A 21,283-nucleotide genomic window follows, 5' to 3' on the forward strand; every position below is an offset into this window, starting at 1 on the left:
CAAACACTTCACTGGATACATCTCTGATATCTGCCTATCTTATGCAGTTGGATTATTTTGCACCTACCTGTGTGGCATGGAAGAACTACCCAGGCCTACCATTCCTCATTCGGAGGTGTCGTTGACAGTGTAGAGGGCTGTTGTAGGCTGCAGCGGGACATTGACAGGATGCAGAGATGGGCTGAGAGGTGGCAGATGGAGTTCAGCCTGGATAAATGCGAGGTGATGCATTTTGGAAGGTCGAATTTGAAAGCTGAGTACAAGATTAAGGATAGGATTCTTGGCAGCGTGGAGGAACAGAGGGATCTTGGTGTGCGGATACATAGATCCCTTAAAATGGCCACCCAAGTGGACAGGGTTGTTAAGAAAGCATGTGGTGTTTTGGCTTTCATTAACAGGGGGATTGAGTTTAAGAGTCGTGAGATCTTGTTGCAGCTCTATAAAACTTTGGTTAGACCGCACTTGGAATACTGCGTCCAGTTCTGGGCGCCCTATTATAGGAAAGATGTGGATGCTTTGGAGAGGGTTCAGAGGAGGTTTACCAGGATGCTACCTGGACTGGAGGGCTTATCTTATGAAGAGAGGTTGACTGAGCTCGGTCTCTTTTCATTGGAGAAAAGGAGGAGGAGAGGGGACCTAATTGAGGTATACAAGATAATGAGAGGCATAGATAGAGTTGATAGCCAGAGACTATTTCCCAGGGCAGAAATGGCTAGCACGAGGGGTCATAGTTTTAAGCTGGTTGGTGGAAAGTATAGAGGGGATGTCAGAGGCAGGTTCTTTACGCAGAGAGTTGTGAGAGCATGGAATGCGTTGCCAGCAGCAGTTGTGGAAGCAAGGTCATTGGGGTCATTTAAGAGACTGCTGGACATGTATATGGTCACAGAAATTTGAGGGTGCATACATGAGGATCAATGGTCGGCACAACATTGTGGGCTGAAGGGCCTGTTCTGTGCTGTACTGTTCTATGTTCTATGTTCTATTTTCCTGACATCCACATGTGTTGGTGGAATAATCATAATTTATTAAAATTCACAATTTTTGTGTCAGCCTAGTCTGAGGAAAACTCCCTGCCCTGTATCTAGGCCATACACTAGCCTCTACATGTTTTAATTTCGTTGGATGTGCTAACATGAATTCCTGAACCATAGAAACTAGGAGCAGTAGTAGGTCACCAGGCATGCTGTCCCATTCCATACGATCATGCTTGGTCTTCTATCTCAACAACTAACTCCTACTTTCATTCAAAACCACTTGATTCCTTTATTGTAATAAAATCAGCTTCTCTTTTGAACATACACAGTGACGTTGTCTCCACAGCCTCCTGTGATAGCAAATTTCACAGGGCGACCACCCTCAGAGAAGAACTAGCACCTCATCTTGGTCTTAAGTGGCCCATCTAGACTGATCCCTTTTTCTACACTCCCCAAACAGGGGAAACACCTGGCCTGCGTGTAGTCTATCCAGTCTACTTAGAATTTTATATTTAGAATTTCAATTAAACCTGTGATCATTCTTCTAACCTCTGTTGAATACAGGCCAGTTGAAGCAGTCCATCCTCAAAATCATCTTGTAAAGCAGAATCTCCAAAGGTGTATTGTACATATAGTACAGTCAGAGTAGGACTGGATGGCCTACTTAATTTAAAGGTTTTAAAATGGCAGGGAGGAACAAGAGTGCTAACTTTGGAGGCTGCTCTTTGCCCTTCAGGTGTATCTTCCAGAATATAGTAACCTCCATCTCCTTCCTAGCACCACAGCTTTTAAAACCTGTCCCTCCATCCCCCTCAACAGCCCTTCTGTCCCTTAAGTGGCAACTCTCAAAGTGCAGTTTAAGAGACCCCCTGCCTCCAGTTTACCTGCTTTTAGGAACTGTCAGGCTTCTTTTGTGGGTCAAAAACAGAAATTTCTGCTGGAACTCAGCAGATCTGCCAGCATCTACAGGAAGAAAGCAGAATCAACATTGCAAGCAAAAACAAAGTTGCTGGTAAAGCTCAGCAGGTGTGGCAGCATCTGAGAAGAAAATATCAGAGTTAACATTCGGGTCTGGTGACTCTTCCCTAGAATATTTTGAGAGGAGTAGGGCCTGCCTGCAAACCCGACAGTGTTTCGAATGGATCTCTGGCACTGCTAATCAGATTGGCTGGCAGCTCCAGAGGATGGGACTTCACCCCTTTGTGGGGCGGAAATTAACATAGTCCACTCACATTCTGGCAGTAGGGCAGTGTTCTTCATCTGACAGTTCACTGCCAACCTTTCAGAGAGTGTCAGCTGCCCTGGAAATTGCTACCCAACAACTATACTGAAAAGAAACTGAGTTTCTTTTGTTCTTCCTTACTGCAAAAAATATAATTAAGGAAAATACATAAACAATATCATCTGTGGAAGGTTGACAAAACCCTTGTAGTAAAAAGTTTTTTTTTCCTTACATGTGATTGTTGATGAGAAATCTAGGTTTTTGCATCTTGTGCAGAAGAAACAACCATATCAAATAGGATAGATAAAAAAAATCACAGGTAAAGACAAGATGTTACTTCAGTAATATTTTACTGCAAGTGTGTTTAAGTAAGTTGGTCTGGATTGTTATTTGAACATATATTACATATATGCATTTTATAATACATTCTGTGTTTCACAAACATTCAAATTATTTTTGGGAATAAGATATTGAATTTTCTATCAGACAATTATGATTTTCAGCAGCTCAACATTATTTTACTAAAAAATGTGATATTTTAGGCAGGAGAATATCTAATTTCTGTTTCTCACACTCTGTAACACTTTAGTTGTGTTACAGTACTGCCTAGCGGAATCACATTATATTGCACATGACCAAGGAAATGTCGAATATTACTTCACACATCTGACTGGACCCTTATGTGATGAGGTGCCAGTGTTGGACTGAGGTGCACCTGATGAAGAGGCAGCACTCCAAAAGGTTGTGATTTCAAATGGACCTGTTGATTTATAGCGTGGTGTCTTGTGGCTTTTGACCTGGACCCTTATAGATAGCATTGAGTGATCATTGAAGTGCTTTAAGATACCCTGGAATAATGATGCTTTCATGACAAGTATATTATTTCTTGTGGTCAGTGGTGACCTCCTTCCTTCTTCCGCCACAGTTGATGGTGATGGACAGCAGTGTTAAAGCCAGGGAAGATTTCAGGAAGTTAAGTCATTTCCTTCTGGAGGTGATAGTCTCTTGCTGTGTGTGTAGGCAACGTAACTAATAGATGGACCAATGAACACTAAAAACAGACAAAGTGTCCAAAATGAAGGAGCTAACTATAAGATCATAAGACTTCGGAACAGAAGTAGTCCATTCAGCCTATGGAATTATACAACAAGCCTTGAATGCATAATGTGTAAAGTAGTGGTTTGAAATCTTGCTTGTAACAAGGGTTCACTTTAACAGCAGAAGAATTGGCAGATTTATGTTCCTTAAAGTTATTCAGGGAAGAATGGGAAATGCAATTTATTTTAATGGCCACCTCAGATTGACATATCCATTTACACCCCTATACTTTATAAATGATATTTTCAAATATATGAAAGCCAGTGAAGACACCTCTTTAACACCAGTTAGGTTGATAGAGCATGTGTGTATGTGCAGATGACTCATGGTTACCATTTTTAATGGTGACACTCTATTACCTGTGTTGGGAACATAGACTGTGATAATTTCAAGCCATTTAAATGATAGAAATGCTGCTTGTCATTTCTCAGCCTAAGCATAGGTGTTATTTGCAACCAGCTGTAGATTGTAATAAGCTGTTCCATTCGGGTCATAGAATCATACAGTACGGAAACAGACCCTTCAGTCCAACTCTTTCATGCCAACAAGACCTATTTTTCTGTGTTTGGCCCATATCCCTCTAAATCTTTCCTATTCATGTACTTGTCCAAATGTCTTTTAAATGTTGTAACTGTACCCGCCTCTTATTATTTGGGAAACAACAAAGAATCATCAGTAAATTGTCCTTCTAGTAACATTGTGACGGAGAGAAAGTCTTATTGAATCAAGAAGAATGCTGTGAGGTATCTGCCAATAGTATCCTGGGATCATAGGTGATCTCTGCCAACTATGGCAATCTTCCTTAGCGATAGCTATGACTCCTGCCTCTGACTTTTCTCTCATGCATCCCCATAAACCATAGTTTTCCTAGGGTTTTTGGTTAGTTCTTGGTTGAATGATACCTTAATACTGAGATTACTAATATTTCTGGCCAACATTTAATTTATTTCTCATTCATAATTCAACATTCTACCCGTTTCATTCACAAGTCCTCATTTAAGCTTTTCATTAACCCCTTTCCAGTAGGACCCTAAAAACAAGAACAGCTCATTTTTTCTGATCAAGAGCCAAGGCCCGATACGTCAGCTTTTGTGCTCCTAGGATGCAGCTTGGCTTGCTGTGTTCATCCAGCTCCACACTTTGTTATCTCGGATTCTCCAGCATCTGCAGTTCCCATTATCTCTAGTTCATTTAGTTCCTTGAGCAATTCCATTATTCAATTAGATCATAGCTAACTTGTGACCTAACTTTGTGTGTCCACTTTTACCTGATATAACGTCATATCTTTGATTAACAAAAATCTACTAATCTCAAATTTAAAATTAACTTTGGATTCAGCATCATTTGCCATTTGCAGAAGCGATTTCCAAATATCTGTCAACCTTTGAATGCAGAAACCTTCCTTAGATTCACATTTTAGACTCTATCCTCTCTAATCCTGAACTCCACAACCTGCAGAAATAATTTTTCTTTGTCTAATTTATCTGTTCCACATATTGTTTGAAACTTCAATCAGATGACCTTTTTCTACATTTCAGGGACTACAGTCTTAGTTTGGGTAATCACTCCACGTGATTTAATCCTTGGAGTCAGGTATCATTCTGACAAATCTATCCTGCATTTCATCCAAGATAAGTCACTTCTTTCTTAAGTCTGGTGCCCTGAATTGCTTTCAGTGTCCCATGAATGGTCTAACACGTGTTTTGCATTGCATGACTTCTATCCCCATGCATTCTCAATATAAAGGTCAGCATTACTTGAATCTTTTTCGTTATTTTCTGCATCTGTTGATGACATTTTAGTATTCAGTGTTTCTTTGGACCTGTACTGTTTCTGCCTTTACACTATTTAGAAGGTACCCTGTTCAATCCTTTTTATGCCCAAAAAGATTACTTTATATTTGCCCACATATAAATCCATTTGTCACTCTTGTGATTGTTCACTTCGTCTAGTAATATTTCATTAGCAAAAAATCTTGTGGTATAATGGTAATGTCCCTAACTTTGAGCAAAAATCCCCAAGTTCAAATCCCACCACCAGATCTGAAACGTTAACTCTGTTTTCTCCTTTACAGATGCTGCCAGACCTGCTGAACTTTTCCAGCAACTTTGTTTTTGTTTCTGATTTACAGCACCCGCAGTTCTTTTGGTTTTTACCTAGAAACAGGGTTCTACTTATATGGCACGTTTAAGCTATTAACCGCAAGTGTTTGTGTAGGGCGGTTGCAGTTTCGAAATGCAAAATAAAATATAACACCAGGAATTCAGATTAAATCTCTGTGACATGTTTTATTAAGTAAATTCGTCCCATAAGCACACTTTAACCACAATCAAAGCATGTAATTTTTTTTAAATTTCATGATTGTCTGCATCTGACAGAAAGGCAGAAGACGTGCAGACTAAAGACATGCAGGTTAGGTGGATTGGCTGTGCTAAATTGCCAATAGTGCTGGGGTGTGTAGGTTAGATGGATTGGTCATGGGAAATGCAGGGTTACAGGGGTAGGGTGGAGGGTGAGTCTGGTTAGGATGCTATTCGGACAGTCAGCGTGGACTTGTTGGGTCAAATGGGCTATTTCCACATTGTAGGGATTCTATAGAACAGACACAATGTTCCTGATTTTTGATGTGGTTTTATGTTTGAAAATGACTGTAGAATTTTGATTTTTTCCATTGGCTAATACCAACATGAATATTGCCTTCATATATCCAGTGGTTTTGGCAAATGCTGGCATTAAACAATCATGGGTGTCATATCCACATTGCGATTGTGACAGAATGGTAACTTGTGCTTTTGCTACAGGCCATTTCAATGCTCCCCAGATTTGATGGGAATAAAAGAGGCTCAAAGAATCTGATTTTCATTCCAGGACGTCAGAGTTCCCTGGAAGGTGAACCTAACAATCCTGGAATGAATGTGTATTGACCAGGAGGCATGTCTTTATGTACTCTGTGTGAATGAATAATAAAAGAAAACCAGAAGCAGCCCTCTCATGCACACCTATCATACTGTCTCTCTGGATGTGAGTTTGCTCGCTGAGCTGGAAGGTTCGTTTTCAGATGTTTCTTCACCATACTCGGTAACATCATCAGTGACCCTCCGACGAAGTGCTGGTGCTATGTCCCGCTTTCTATTTATCTGGTTAGGTTTCCTTGGGTTGGTGATGTCATTTCCTGTGTTAGTGATGTCATTTCCTGTTCTTTTTCTCAGGGGATGGTAGATTGGCCCCAAATCAATGGAGCCAATCTACCATTCCCTGAGAAAAAGAACAGGAAATGACATCACCAACACAGGAAATGACATCACCAACCCAAGGAAACCTAACCAGATAAATAGAAAGCGGGACATAACACCAGCGCTTCGTCGGAGGGTCACTGATGATGTTACCTAGTATGGTGACTGATTGTCTGGGAACAAACCTTCCAGCTCAGTGAACCAGCTTACATCCGGAACAAAATAAAAACCCACTCTTTTGTGGACCGAGAGGAGGAGAGTGCTGTGTTGGAGGTGGAAGGAAGACATTGGGTTGGCTGTGCACCCTCGCAACCGGTGGATCTTAATGCTGGCTTCGGCCTAACGCTGGTTCAGGGAAGCAGCCAACCTGCAACGATGGCTGCGGCAAGTGCTCGTGCCCCAGGTCAGGGGGTCCGGAACACCATCCGTGTTTCACCTGTGGACCGCACCTTCTTCGTGAAGAGGGTCCTGTTGGACTGTTGTGGGTTCGCTGCTGCGGACATTTACTGCCTGCAGGATTTCCCCGGAGGAGGTTTTTACGACGTGACCTTCAGGAGTGCCAAGCTTTGCGAGCGCTTCCTGGAGGTTTTCAAGGAGAAAGGAGGTGAGGGCCCCCTCTCTGTATTGACCGCTGTCCCACTGTTTGTGATGCCAGCACAGAGGAGCTGTATGGTGACTGTGCACATGTACAACCTGCATGTGCCAGCAGTTGATGTCCTGACCTTCCTCGGAAGGTATGTGAAGGTGGAAGGGGACCTAACCGACATCATGGACCCCTTTGGCATCTGGACGAGTAAGAGGCAGGTCAAGGTGATGCTGAGGATGGGCACAGACAGGAATGTCGCACACCCACTGGGGCGCCTCCTAGTGGCTGACATCACCTATGGGAACGCTCCCCTGAGGCTGATCAACGTGTACGCCCCAGCGGTACGGAGTGAGCGGTTGGCCGTCCTGCAGCGGCTTCCACCCCTGCTGGCTTCGCGATCGGCGGGAGCAGGGGCTACCTGCGGGGGCGCGACTTCACCATCTCTCAAGTTCAGGAGGTGGTGAGGGGGGGCACCTCCTAGTGGCTGACATCACCTATGGGAACGCTCCCCTGAGGCTGATCAACATGTACGCCCCAGCGGTACGGAGTGAGCGGTTGGCCGTCCTGCAGCGGCTTCCACCCCTGCTGGCTTCGCGATCGGCGGGAGCAGGGGCTACCTGACCTATGCAGGGCAACCTAAAGTCTGCCATGCCTGTGGTAGGTCAGGTCACATGACGGCCGACTGCAAAGCCACCATCTGCAGGAACTGCAGGGAGGAGGGACACCTTGCAAAGGATTGCCCACGAGAGAGAAGCTGCAACCTTTGCGGGGAAGCGGGCCACTTCTATAGGCATGCCCGCGGCGGGGTACCGCCTACGCCCAGCTCCCCCGGAGGAGAGGAAGGCACCAGGGCCCAGCAAGGACCCCACTAATGTGCAGGAGGGCCAGGCCGTGCAGGAGGGCCCAGCCCTGCAGGATGGGCCCGAGGCCACCAAAGCACCCCTGCAGGCTCCGATTCCCCCCCCCGACAACCCGGAGCCAATGGAGGCGGCGACAGGCGACCCAGGGGAGTGGACAACAGTCCGGAAAGCGAGGAGGAAGGTGCGTCGACGGGCCCAGGAACCGCAACCATCAGGCGGGAAGAGGCAGCTACAGGGGGCCTATAAGAGCTCCTCTGACGAGGAGGATTCGTAGAGGGCCCACCCGAAGCAGAAGTTAAAGGTCTCGAGGGGGAAGGAAAGCAGCACCCCGCTTCCAGGTGACGGGAGGCATCCTGAGGCTCCCTCCGACACCCAGTCAAGTGCCGCTGGAGCACTGGAGGGCCCCCCAGAACTTCCAGGCGGGAAGGAGGAAACAGCGCGTCCCCAGCCTGACCCGGAGCCGGACCCTCCTGCTTCCGCACCCCTGACGGGGGGATGCCACCCGGAAGGCAGCACGGACGGTTTCCTGAGCCCGAAGAGCGTCCAGCAGTTAGCCCGGGCAATGGGCATGAAGGGACAGATGGAGGGGCTGGACCTTGGACTTGGGGAGGGTACTGCGGTCACTGCCCACAATGGGGGTACGAGTTGCAAGCATTAATGTGCGCAGCGTCAAGTCAACCGCGAGATGTGTGTCCACGTTGGCCTACCTGACCACCATCAAGGCGGACCTCCTGTTTCTGCAGGAGTGCGGGATACCGCACCTCGGCAGGTACGGGAAATGGTCCGGCGCCTGGACCTGTGGGCCTTCGATCTGGTCGGGTGGTAACGACTGTCGCTCCTCGGGCCTGGCTATTCCGCTGCGGGGGCGCGACTTCACCATCTGTCAAGTTCAGGAGGTTGTGGGGGGGGGCGCCTCCTAGTGGCTGACATCACCTATGGGAACGCTCCCCTGAGGCTGATCAACGTGTACGCCCCAGCGGTACGGAGTGAGCGGTTGGCCGTCCTGCAGCGGCTTCCACCCCTGCTGGCTACGTCCAGGCCGGTCATCCTAGGTGGAGACTTCAACTGCATCATTGATGCAGATGGAAAATCCGGCGTGGGGACAGCGGGTGGGGGGAGTCAACCGGACGTCACGTCCAGATTCCTGATGGGCACGGTGTAGGACGCCAAGCTGCTCGACGTCTTCAGCACCCCTGCAGACGGAGCGCAGCAGAGGTACACCTGGTCGCGGCCAGACGGGTCTATCCGCTCAAGGATAGACTTCCTGTTTGTGTCACGGACGTTCTCGGTCAGGTCCACCGGCGTCGAGCCGGTGTTCTTCTCTGACCACTGCCTCCTGCTGGCCGACTGTCACTTACAGGACGACCAGCCGGCCGGCAAGGGGACGTGGAAGCTCAACACGACTCTGTTGACCTCAGAGAACGTCGAGGAGCTTAAGAGGGAGTACGCCAGTTGGAGAACCGTGAAACCCCTGTTCGAGTCTCCAGGCGACTGGTGGGAGACGGTGAAGGAGAACATCAAGAGGTTCTTTGTCCTCAAGGGTATTCAGAAGGCAAGAGAGAGGCAGGGAAAGCTGTCGCGACTCCAGAAAAGGGTGCAGAACCTGCTCCTTCTGCAATTGATGGGGGTCGATGTCACGGAGGACCTCGGCAAGGTGAGGGGCCAGCAAGCCTCGCTCTTCGCCGCGGAGGTCTCCAGGATAATCTTCCAGTCCAGGGTCTGCTGTGTGGAGCAGGATGAGACATGCTCGCGTTTCTTCTTTCAGAAGGTGCACAAAGAGAGCTCTGTGCTTAGCCGGCTGAAGGAGGACGACGGCTCGGTGACGTCGTCTCAGCCCGGCATTTTGAGGATCAGCAGATCCTTCTATGCCGGACTGTACGACACGAAGCCCACGGACAGCACGGCCTCCGAGTCGTTCCTGTCGTCTATCACGGAGGTCTTAGACAACGGCACGAGGGAGTGGCTGGACTGGCTGATATCCCTGGACGAGCTGGCCAGAGCCCTCAAGTCCTTGCAGAGGAATAGGACTCCCGGAAGCGACGGCTTACTGGTCGAGCTGTATTCCGCTCTGTGGGGCCTGGTCGGCCAGGAGCTGCTGGAGGTGTACGATAGTGCGCTTCGGGCAGGGGAAATGTGCAAGTCCATGAGGAAGGGCATCATCACCCTCATTTACAAGAGGAAGGGGGAGAGGGAAGAAATTAAGAATTGGCGTCCCATTTCACTTTTGAACGTGGACTACAAAATCCTGGCCAAGGTCATTGCCAACCGGGTCAGGTCTGTCCTGGAGCCAGTGATTCACCCTGGCCAAACTTGTGCTGTGCCGGGCAGGAAGATCGCTGAGAGCCTCGCGCTCATCAGGGATACGATCGCCTACGTACAGGACAGGCGGGTGGACACCTGCCTCGTCAGCCTGGACCAGGAGAAGGCCTTCGACATGGTCTCTCATGCTTACATGAGGGACGTCCTCCCCAAATTGGGGTTCGGGGAGGGCATCCGCAATTGGATCCGGCTGCTCTACGCCAACATCGTTAGCGCAGTCTCGATCAACGGGTGGGAATCAGACAGTTTTCCTGTTAGATCTGGAGTCAGGCAGGGCTGCCCACTCTCTCCTGCCTTGTTCGTGTGCTGTGTGGAGCCCTTCGCTGCCTCCATCAGGAAGGATGTGAGCCTGAAGGGTGTGACTATCCCAGGCAGAGGAGGCCTTCAGGTCAAGACCTCCCTGTATATGGACGATGTCGCCATCTTCTGCACAGATCGTCGGTCGGTGAGTAGACTATTGGACATTTGCGGCCAGTTTGAACTGGCCTCGGGTGCCAAAGTCAATAGGGGTAAGAGCGAGGTCATGTTCTTCGGGAACTGGGATGACCGCTCCTTCATCCCCTTCACCATCAGGACAGACTACCTGAAGGTGCTGGGTGTTTGGTTTGGTGGAGCTGGGGCATGCACTAAGACTTGGGAGGAGCGTATCGCCAAATTGAAGCAGAAGCTGGGCAGGTGGACGCTCCGGTCCCTCTCCATCGTGGGGAAGAACCTGGTTGTCAGGTGCGAGTGGCTTTCGGTACTGTTGTATGTGGCGCAGGTCTGGCCTATTCCCTGGACCTGCACCGCTGCGGTCACCCGGGCCATCTTCCACTTCATTTGGGGGTCGAGGATGGACCGGGTCTGCAGAGACACCATGTACAAAGACCTGGGAAATGGGGGAAAGGGCGTACCGAACGCCACCCTCGCCCTGACGGCTACCTTTGTGTGCGGCTGCATCAAGCTGTGCGTAGATCCTCAGTATGCAAACACCAAGTGTCACTACTTATTGAGGTTCTACCTGTCCCCAGTGTTGAGAAGGATGGGCCTGGCCTCGTTGCCGCGGAACACTCGGAGTAGTTGGACCGTCCCGTACCACCTGTCCTTAGAGGAGAAATTTTTGAAAGGAAACACCTTTGACCACAAGGCCGTCAGGCAGTGGTCAGCACGTAGTATCCTCGGGACCCTTCGGGAAAAGGAGAGGGTGGATCCCGTCGTGTGGTTCCCCACGCAGACTGCCAAAGTCGTTTGGCAGAATGCCTCATCGCCAGAACTTTCAAACAAGCACAAGGACATTGCTTGGCTGGCGGTGAGAGGGGCTCTGCCAGTGAGATCCTTTACGCATGCCCGGAATCTCTGCACCACCGCACGCTGCCCTCGAGGTGGCTGCGGTGGGGGACGAGAATGTCGATCACCTCCTTCTGGAATGTGCCTATGCGCAGGAGGTCTGGAGGGGGATGCAGTGGTATTTGTCGAGGTTCGTCCCGAGCAGCTCCGTGACACGGGACTCCATGCTCTACGGGCTGTTTCCCGGGACGCACACCGAGACCAACATCAACTGCGCCTGGAGGACCATCAATGCGGTGAAAGACGCTCTTTGGTCTGCCAGCTGAAAGAACTGACCCCGACCGAGTGTTGCAGACTGGCGCACTCCAAGGTCTAGGACTACGTGCTGAGGGACGCGCTAAAGCTTGGGGCAGCCACCGCCAAGGTGCGGTGGGGAAAGACCACGGTATGAAACCCCTCGTCCAGAATAGAAAAAAGGGCCCTATCTGGTAACTGAGCCCAGCTGGCGCCTTCCCCAACTGGTCGGGGGGCCAACTGGGACTGTGCGGGGTGGCGACTGCCGGGGCGGTTTCTTTGCTTTGTTTTTTTTTTCTGTCTTTTGTTTTTTTCCTTTAGTTGGTGTACATACCCCCGGGTAACCCGGAGTGGCTTGCATGACTGGGTAGGCGTATAAATGTTTTATTTTTTGTACATTCTATGAATAAAGTATATTTTTTTCAAATAAAAAAAAGTGACGAAACGTCTGAAAACGAACCTTCCAGCTCAGCGAGCAAACTCACATCCAGAACTTCAACCAGAGCTACAAATCTTCTCAAAACTGTCTCTCTGCATATACATCCATCATGCTCCATCCATGCCAGTCTGTGCCCTTCACCCACTCTGTGTGGCCCTTTTTAGCCCCCATGTCCTCCATATGTTACCCTTGTCTCTTTTCGTACTATGCCAGTTTACCTAATTTTTGCCATTAGCGGTTATCAGATTCTGTAGGGAGATGCAGAAAAAAAGATGTTTGATCAAACATCTAGGTGTATTGAAGAATTTGCTGTATTGTGAAAGTACTTTCAATTATTAAAAATACTACATTTACATTCATCGAACTCAGTAAAGCCTAATGAAAACAAATACTTTGTTCAAGTGAAATGAACGTTGGAATTCATGGTTGCACATCAAAAATGTCCAAAATCATTTGCAGTTGTTAATCAAACAATGATATTTTATTTTATTGTCCCGTGTGCTGAGAAACAGTGAATTTTGTTATTTTGCGTTCAGTACAGGCAGATCATATCGAACAAAGTGCATCAGGGTAGCAGAACAGAGTGCAGCATACAATGTTACAGCTGCACAGAAGATGCAGAGGGGGAGAACAATGTCAATATTTTGAGTGGTCCATTCAAAAGGTGATAATAGAGGAGAAGAACCTGTTCTTGAATCTATTTGTACACTCAAATTTCTTTATTCTGTCAGGCAGAATAGGATGGAAGACTTTATGCTGGTTGCTTTCCTGAGACAGCAGGAAGTATAGATGGAGTCAATGGATGAAAGGCATGAAGGATTGGACTGTGTTTATAACTCTGTAGTTTCTTGCGGTCTTGGGAGGAGCAGTTGCCATACCATGCTGTGTTGCATCTAGATAGGATGTTTTCTGTGGTGCATCTATAAAAATTTGTAAGTGTCTTTGTGGACATGCCGAATTCCCTTAGCCTCCTGAGGAAGTAGAGGCATTCTTGTGCTTTCATGACCTTCGCATGGATGTGGGTGGACATTGCTTGTAGGAACTTGATTCTCTTGACCATCACCACTTCAGTACCATTGAGGCAAACAGGGATGTGCCCTCTGCTTCCTGAAATTACTGACCAGCTCTTTTGATTTGCTGCTGATGATGGAGTGATGTTGTCTCTACATCATGCCGCTTAGCACTTAATCTCTTTCCTGTAGTTTGCCTCATCGTCGTTTGAGATCCAGTAGTATTGTCAGCAAACTTGTAAATGGAATTGGGGGCAGAATGTGGCCTCACAGACTTGAGTTGTATAAGGAGTATAGTAGGGTTGAGTAGGCAACCTTGCTGGGCACAGTGTTGAGGATTATTGTGAAGGAGGTGTTGTCGCCTATTCTTACTGATTGCAGTCACTGAGTCAGGGAATCAATAATCCAGTTATACAGGGGGAAGCTGAGACTTAGATCTTAGAGTTTGGAGATGAGTTTCTTTGGAATTATGGTGTTGAAGGTGGGGCTGTAGTCAATAAATAGGAACCTGACATAGGTATCCTTATTATCCAGATGATCCAGAGATGAGTGTAGGGCCATGGAGATGGACCTGTGGACCTGTTGCAATGTTAGACGAATTGCAAAGGATCAAAGAAATCTGGTAGGCTGAAATTGATGTGTGCCACGACTAACCTCTTGAAGCACTTCATAATTTAGATTTTTTGAATTTTTTAGAATCCCGACAGTGTGGAAACAGGCCCTTCAGCCCAACTAGTCCACACCAATCCTCAGTGTATCCCACCCAGACCCATCCCTCATTACCCACCTAATCTACACATCCCTGAATACTACAGGCAACGTAGCATGGCCAATCCACCTAGCTTACACATCTTTTGGACTGTGGGATGAAACTGGAGCATCCGGAGGAAACCCATGCAGACTCGGGGAGATTGTGCAAACTCCACCTGAGGCTGGAATTTAACCTGTGTCCCTGATGCTTAAGGACAGCAATGCAAACAACTGAGCCACATTGTGGAGGTCAAAGCCACTGGGCAGTAGTCTTTGAGGCACCGGAATGATGGCAGTTTTGAAGCAGGTGGGGACATAGTTAATGGTAAATGACAGGCCCCCACTATAATAATGGATCATTGTGAAATCAGTTATGCAGGAACTAATTCAGTAATGGGAGGGCCAAGGATGATATCACAGACTAAGTTGAATAGAAATCAACTTCTTTAGTGCTCCAGAATTTTTTTAAAATTAAGAGTTCTGAATTTGAAATGCCTTGATAGTTTTAACAGGTCCCTTCGATAGTGTTTTGATAGCTTGACAGTTCTTTCACCATTTTGACAGTTGCACAGTTCCAATGGGTTTGTGTACATTTTGGGCACATTCTTGTATATTTTTAAGAACTTCAAAGTTCCTCACCTGCTCCCCACGGAAACCCACCACTGTCTTCCCTCGCAAAGTTGTCTCGGGATTGTATCCAGAGGGTACCTCTCCTGTCTGAAGAGAGTAGCTATTCCAAACTAATTCACATGGTTCAGACTGGGTCTTACCTGATTCAATGTGCACACTGCAGCCTCAACACTATAAAAATGCCATAATTCCACTTCAGTGTGGGCAGGTAATGATGTATATGACCAGCTGCCTCCATAAAACATTAGTGTGTAAAATTCAGTCTGACTTCACTTTCACTCCTGTGAAAATGAAAGATTCTGTGTTTTAGAGCGGTCTTTCTGAATTTTGACCACTTCTGCCATTTTCAGTATAGAGTAGAGCTCTACGTTGTGATGAAAGTTAAGGCCTAACAGTGAAAGTTGTTCAATTCAGCATTGTATCTGTCAGATTGGGAAGGTTTGACAAGTTCCCTTCGTCGGATGACATTAATAAACAAGCTTCATTTTTACCACAACCCAGAAATGTTCCCAATAATTTTTCTAGTACTGGCTCACACATAATCTGTTTTATTAATTTTGCTAATTTATTTCATTAATTTTCGTTCACTCATATTTAGCAGAGTAGTTATCTACACACTACCACAAGTGGGTTTTCTGCCGCATCATAGTGGCAATGCTGCCTTTGTTTTTCCACTGCTGATTGAATGCTAACTATGTTACACAGTTGGCATCATGCTTCAGCATGTCCCATTTCCAATTCTCTGCACTCCCCACCTGCTTATTTCCATCTATAGAGATATAATGACACAGAAGGTGGCACTTTGGCTCATTATATCCATGCTAACCTTCTGTAGAGCAAATTAATCAGTTAGTGGTAGGTGATGCATTGATAATAGTGTTCCAAAATTTCTGTAAAACTTCCATCAGACTGGAAAATAGTAAAGATAACTCCTCTATTCAAGAAGTGGGGGAGGTGGAAAACTGGAAAGTATAGGTCAGTTAGCTAGATGTCTGCCATAAGCAAATGTGTTAAAATCAATTGTTGAGGAGATTCGGAAAGAAAGGAGGAGAACAGGCATCAATGGTATTGAGGTTGAGAGGGTGGAGAGCTTCAAGTTCCTAGGAGCCAAGATAACTGACAGTCTGTTCTGGATTTCCCACGTAGATGTGATGGTCAATGCTGCCTCTTCCTCAGGCAGTTTAGGAAATTTGACATGTCCATAAGGACCCTGACCAAATTCTACACTTGGACAATTGAAACCCTGTCTGGGTTTATAACGGCCTGGTATGGCAACTTCTGTGCCCAGGACCATGAGAAGGTCGTGTGCGCAGCTCAAACCATCACAGAAACCAACCTTTCACCCATGGACTCTATTTACATGTCTTGCTGCACAGCAAAGCTACAAACACCATCAAAGACCCATCACACCCTGGTAATGATCTCCTACAAACTCTTCTGTCAGGCTCAAGATACAAAAATCTGAACATACACACGCAATTTCAGGAAAAGCTTCTTCCTGGCTGTTATCAGACTAATGAATGGACTCTCTTGCATCCAGTAATGCTGATCTGGCTAATGTTGGTCTTGCCTAGTACACGTCCTGTGCAATTTAACCTGTATGCCTCTGTCTAGGTCATTTTGATCTGTACATCCTTACTTACTGCTTGTAAACAAAGCTTTTCATTGTTCTCTGGTACACTTGGCAATAAATTAATTAATCAATCAATCAATCAATCAGGTTGTGGCTACAAACTTAGTAATAAAAAAAAAGATAATCAGGAAGTGCCAGCATCGTCTTGTGAAAGGAAAATCATGTTTAACCAAATTATTGGCATTCTTTGAAGGAAGTACATGTGTAGATATCGTTGAACCTAATATGATATTTTGTCTATGTATGGAAATTATGGGACAAAAATATTTTATTTTCATGCAAGTAGCCATCCAACTCTTAATTTTGCTCTATCAACATTTCATTATTACTTTCTTTCTCGTATACATAGCTAGCTTCCTGCTAAAGGCATCTTTGCCATGCACCTCAACTACTTGATGTAGTAGGAAGTTCCTTAATGTAATTGCTTCCTTGGAATGCAAGTTTCTTCTGGATTCTTTATAAATTTATGAGTAACTGTTTGAGGTTACCTTCAAGTGGCAGCATGTCTACCGTATCAAATTTCTTCATTCCAAAGACCAGTTTGAGTTGCATCTTAGCTTTCTCCTTTCTAAACAAAAGACCAGTCTGGTAATTTCTCTCTGACCCTTATCACTCATTTCTGGTACATTCAATGTAAGTTTGTAGATTGGAACTGTGCTCAGTTTTCGAATATCAGAGAATCTGTGGAAACATGTTCCAGCAAGAAAGAAGGCAGCAAAAACTAGAAATACATATGACAAAAGAAACAGTTTATAAACAAAGCAGCAGCTCCACCAGTTAAAACTTACTCCATACACAGGATATAATTCTGGAAATATTTTAGGAAAATATTTTTTAAATGAATGCCTTACAATCTTAGCAGGATGTTCGATGCTGATATACTTGTATACTAGATAAAGCTGGTCTAAAATTACAAAGACCTCTGTCCACAAAGCCTTTATTCTTCACAGCTATATTAGCCTCTTTTTATTGTTGGACACTGTTTCCTTTGTTATCGTTTCTTTAGCCATTTTTATGTCTACATAATTTTCTTTTTATATAGGTGTTTTGACTAAGAAGTATCAACCTGTCTTCAGACCTCTGACAAAGCATTCCTCCTCAACGGCCCACCAGCAGGTACTCAAAAGCAGTTAAGACAGAAAAACGCTATGATGTTTCTCTCTCCTTGACAAAGAATAGTTGGTACTCAATCAGTATCTTTCTTTGCACACGTTTACTGTTCAGAGCCTCATCACCACCCAAATGTTTTCTATATCCTGATTTCCTGAACCAAGGCCATCACATCGGTAGCCTTAATCTTCAACTATGTGAAAATTCACACATATAAAATTAGATAAGGTATTGATTAACATTTACTGCGAAAGTCATGACTTAAGCTGAACATCAATGTTTGTTCTCGTTAAGCAGTCTAAGTCTGGCTCCAGTGCATTACAAAACCAATTTTGTTAGCTGTCAGTCTACTTGTAAGACTGAAGATACCTTCTGCTGGATACTTGAAGAATTGCCAAAATAAATGCACAGAAATAAGGAAGTAATTACAGAATAATGTAAGCTGGCACAGTTGTCTTGCCAGTGCTGACATTAATATAGCAATATTAAACTTTTAGTTTTTCTAAGGAATGTGGAATAGTACAGCAAATTTAAAGGACTAAGGCAGGTGTTAAATAGATTTAAGAACTGTTAACTAGTAGCTCTGTATTTGTATATTTTGTCAGTTATTGTTGCACAGTATAAAAGTGTTTGTCAAAATACCTGGCCATTCTGTCTGCAACTGGGATTCATCCCTTGTTGTAGCTATCTCCTGAGCTGACTCAGCCTTCATAATAAACCATTTCGAAAATAAACAGGTGTCTGCTTCTGTTGTAGTAACCCTGAATTATGAATGCCTGGCTGAACTCAAAAAAATTACTAATCCAATCAACACTACAGACAGTATTTACACAGATTGAAAGGGAGTTCAAGATTTGTTTGATTGATACCTCTGTTACCTTGTAATAAGCTGGCTTTTGTGGTTTTCAATGCATAGAGAGGGTGTTTATAGAGTAAACAGCATGGAAACAGACCCTTCGGTCCAACTCGTCGATGCCAACCAGAGATCCTAATCTAACCTAGTCCCATTTGCCAGCATTTGGCCCATATCTTCCAAACTCAATATAGTAACATCCTGTAAACACACTCTCGGCAAAAGGCAAATTCAGAAAACAGAGTTGCCTCACATGCAACTATCTAGGAGGAAAGACATCTGGAGAAAACTCAGAGAGAGGGTGTAGCAACTGGGAGAGATTCACTGCCTTCCAACCATGTCGAGACTCCAGCAAGAACTGCTGCTGAGAAAACTAAAATTCCTGGTTTTCTGAAACCCCACCCATTCAAAAAAAACCCAGGGCCTCACTTGCATTAAAATACCTCCTAAAAGCAAAACATGACAAAATAACCACTAAAAGCTTCAGTATTGTTATACCCCTCCCCTTTTAAAATAAAGAACTATCAACATACAAAGACGGCTTCATTTTCAAAAATCCTTAGCCTTGCATTATTAGTACACAATGCACATTCATTACATTTACTGTAACCATGCCAGTATTTACTACCACAGTCTATTTCAGTTTTTTTTCCCACCGTCAAATGCCTCCCTCTTCCTTCATTGCAGTTGCAACAACACGTCAGTAACTAGGTTTCTCATCCTGCCATGTGTATAATTTTCAAATTGAATGGCTACAATAATATGTTTCATCTAAACTGTCTGGAATTTTTTTGTCCTTCGATTTCTCAAAAACCTTAAGGGGTTATGATCAGTATATACAATTGTCTCAGACCTGTTAGTGGCAATGTAAATGGTTGAAGTGTTGTAATGCCAGCACCAAACTTAAGGTTTCCATCTCAATCATGGAATGTTTCTGTTGATGATTAATCAGTGTTTTTGGAAACATACCCAAATAGGTCTTTCTACCTTCTTGTAACCTTCTTGTAAGAGTATAGCACCGACACCCACATCACTCGCATTGATAGCCACCTTGAATAGCTTTGCGTAATTAGGCAAGGCTAACACTGAGGCATTGCTTAACATTGCTTTCAGGATATCAAATGCCTTCTCACAGTCCTCCGTCCACTGAAATGTTCTACACTTCTTCAAGTCTTCAGTCAGTGAAGCAACCATACTGCTAAAATTTGGTATAAATGTCTGATAAAACCACTCAATCCCAAGAATTGTAGTACTTTCCTTTTCGTCAATGGTATAGGAAAATCCCCAATAACCTTTTTCCCTTGGGGCCACCTGTCCGTACCCAATGACATGGACCTGGAATGTGACTTGGGCTGTTGCAAACTCAGTCTTAGTCAGGTTTATCATCAAGCCTACCTCCTGATGTCGATCAAACAATTCTGGTAGTAGCCACAAATGTTCCTTTCATGTGTGACCAGAAATCACCAGGTCATCAATGTATGCCACACAGTTGGGTAATCCAGAAGTAATTTTATTGGTTAGTCTTTGAAATGTAGCTCACACATTTTTCATACCAAACAACATAATTTTAAACTGGTACAGGCCATTCGCTGTCACGAAAGCCAAAATTGTCTTCACTCTTTTGGATAAAGATACATGCCAGTATCCTCTGAGTAAGTTCAACTTAGAAACAGAAGTACCCATTCTCAGTACAGTCTTCCAAACATGGAATAGGATATGAATCAGACTTTGCAACTGTGTTGACTTTACAATGGTCTACTCTTAATTGTTGGTTACCATCTGGTTTTGGCACCATTACTAAGGGAGAAGTATAGTCGCTATAACTCACTTTGCTTATGTTGTCTTTGAGCATGCGTTTAATCTCCTTTTGAACCTGTGCCACCTTTAGAGGGTTAAATCTATAAGGATGTTGCTTAATTGAAACATTATTTCCCACATTTACGTTATGCTTAATTAGTACTTCCCAGCTTACTCCCATATGTCTCTTCGTGTAATTGTAATAACTCTTTCACGTCATTTCGATTTTCCTCTGGAAGGTAACTCAATAATTTATCCCAATTTTTGAAAACTTCCTCATTGCCTAATGTAGTTTGAGGAACGACTAAACCAGAATCATCTGAACTTGGTCCTTTACTCTGTGTTGTAACCATTAAATCAATCTCCCTTTGGCTTTCCTTTTCAGTCAAAAATCTTTTTGGGCATATTCACATGACACACTGTGTGAGATTTTTTTCTATCTGGTGTTCTTATCAAATAATTCACCTTACTCAATTTCTTTTCATTTTGATAAGGTCCACTAAACCTTGCCTTTAAAGGTTCACCTACCACTGGAAGTAACACTAACATTTTATTTGCACTAGCAAAATTGCAAATTTTTTGATTTCCTGTCTGCAACCTGTTTCATTGCATGCTATGCTGCTTTTAAATGTTGTCTAGTCAGCTCACTGCTCTATTTAATATTCATCCAAAATTTGACATATAGTCCAAATATGTGGTCTCTGAACTCTGACTCACCAATTCCTCCTTAATTAATTTCAGTGGTCTTCTCACTTCATCCTGAAAAAACTACTCAAATGGACTGAATTTGGTACGTTCATTCAGTGCATCCCTAATTGCAAAACGTACACATGGAATTCCTTCATCCTACTCCTCTGAATAGCCTTAATTATAAGCCCTCAACATCAGTCTTTAAAGTTTGATGCCACCGTTCTAAAGCACCCTACGATTTTAGTTGGCACACAGCGGATTTGAATTGTTTTAATCCCAAGATATCCATAAATTCCTTGAATAATTTTGGTGTAAAATTTGATCCTTTAATCGATTGTGTCTCTGTCAGTACTCCGTAAGACCATAAGACATAGGAGTGGAAGTAAGGCCATTCGGCCCATCGAGTCCACTCTGCCATTTAATCATGGCTGATGGACATTTCAACTCCACTTCCCTGCACTCTCCCCGTAGCCTTTGATTCCTTGTGAGATCAAGAATTTATTAATCTCTGCCTTGAAG

General features: G+C 44.8%; 1 protein-coding gene across 5 annotated transcripts in view; it reads left to right on the forward strand.

The window, feature by feature from the left end:
* Positions 1–21,283, forward strand: part of LOC125450827 (guanine nucleotide-binding protein G(I)/G(S)/G(O) subunit gamma-7) — a 312,586-nt gene that overhangs the window by 96,661 nt on the left and 194,642 nt on the right. For 3 of the 5 annotated variants that reach the window (XM_048527110.2, XM_048527108.2, XM_048527109.2), the window contains one exon: positions 17,357–17,430. The exons of the other annotated variants lie outside the window; for them this stretch is intronic. The gene's annotated coding sequence lies outside the window, so the exon portion shown is untranslated. The remainder of the gene's footprint in view (positions 1–17,356; positions 17,431–21,283) is intronic. 5 annotated transcript variants of the gene reach the window in all.

The sequence above is a fragment of the Stegostoma tigrinum genome, chromosome 3 (assembly GCF_030684315.1).
Source record: "Stegostoma tigrinum isolate sSteTig4 chromosome 3, sSteTig4.hap1, whole genome shotgun sequence".
Taxonomy (NCBI): Eukaryota; Metazoa; Chordata; class Chondrichthyes; order Orectolobiformes; family Stegostomatidae; genus Stegostoma; species Stegostoma tigrinum.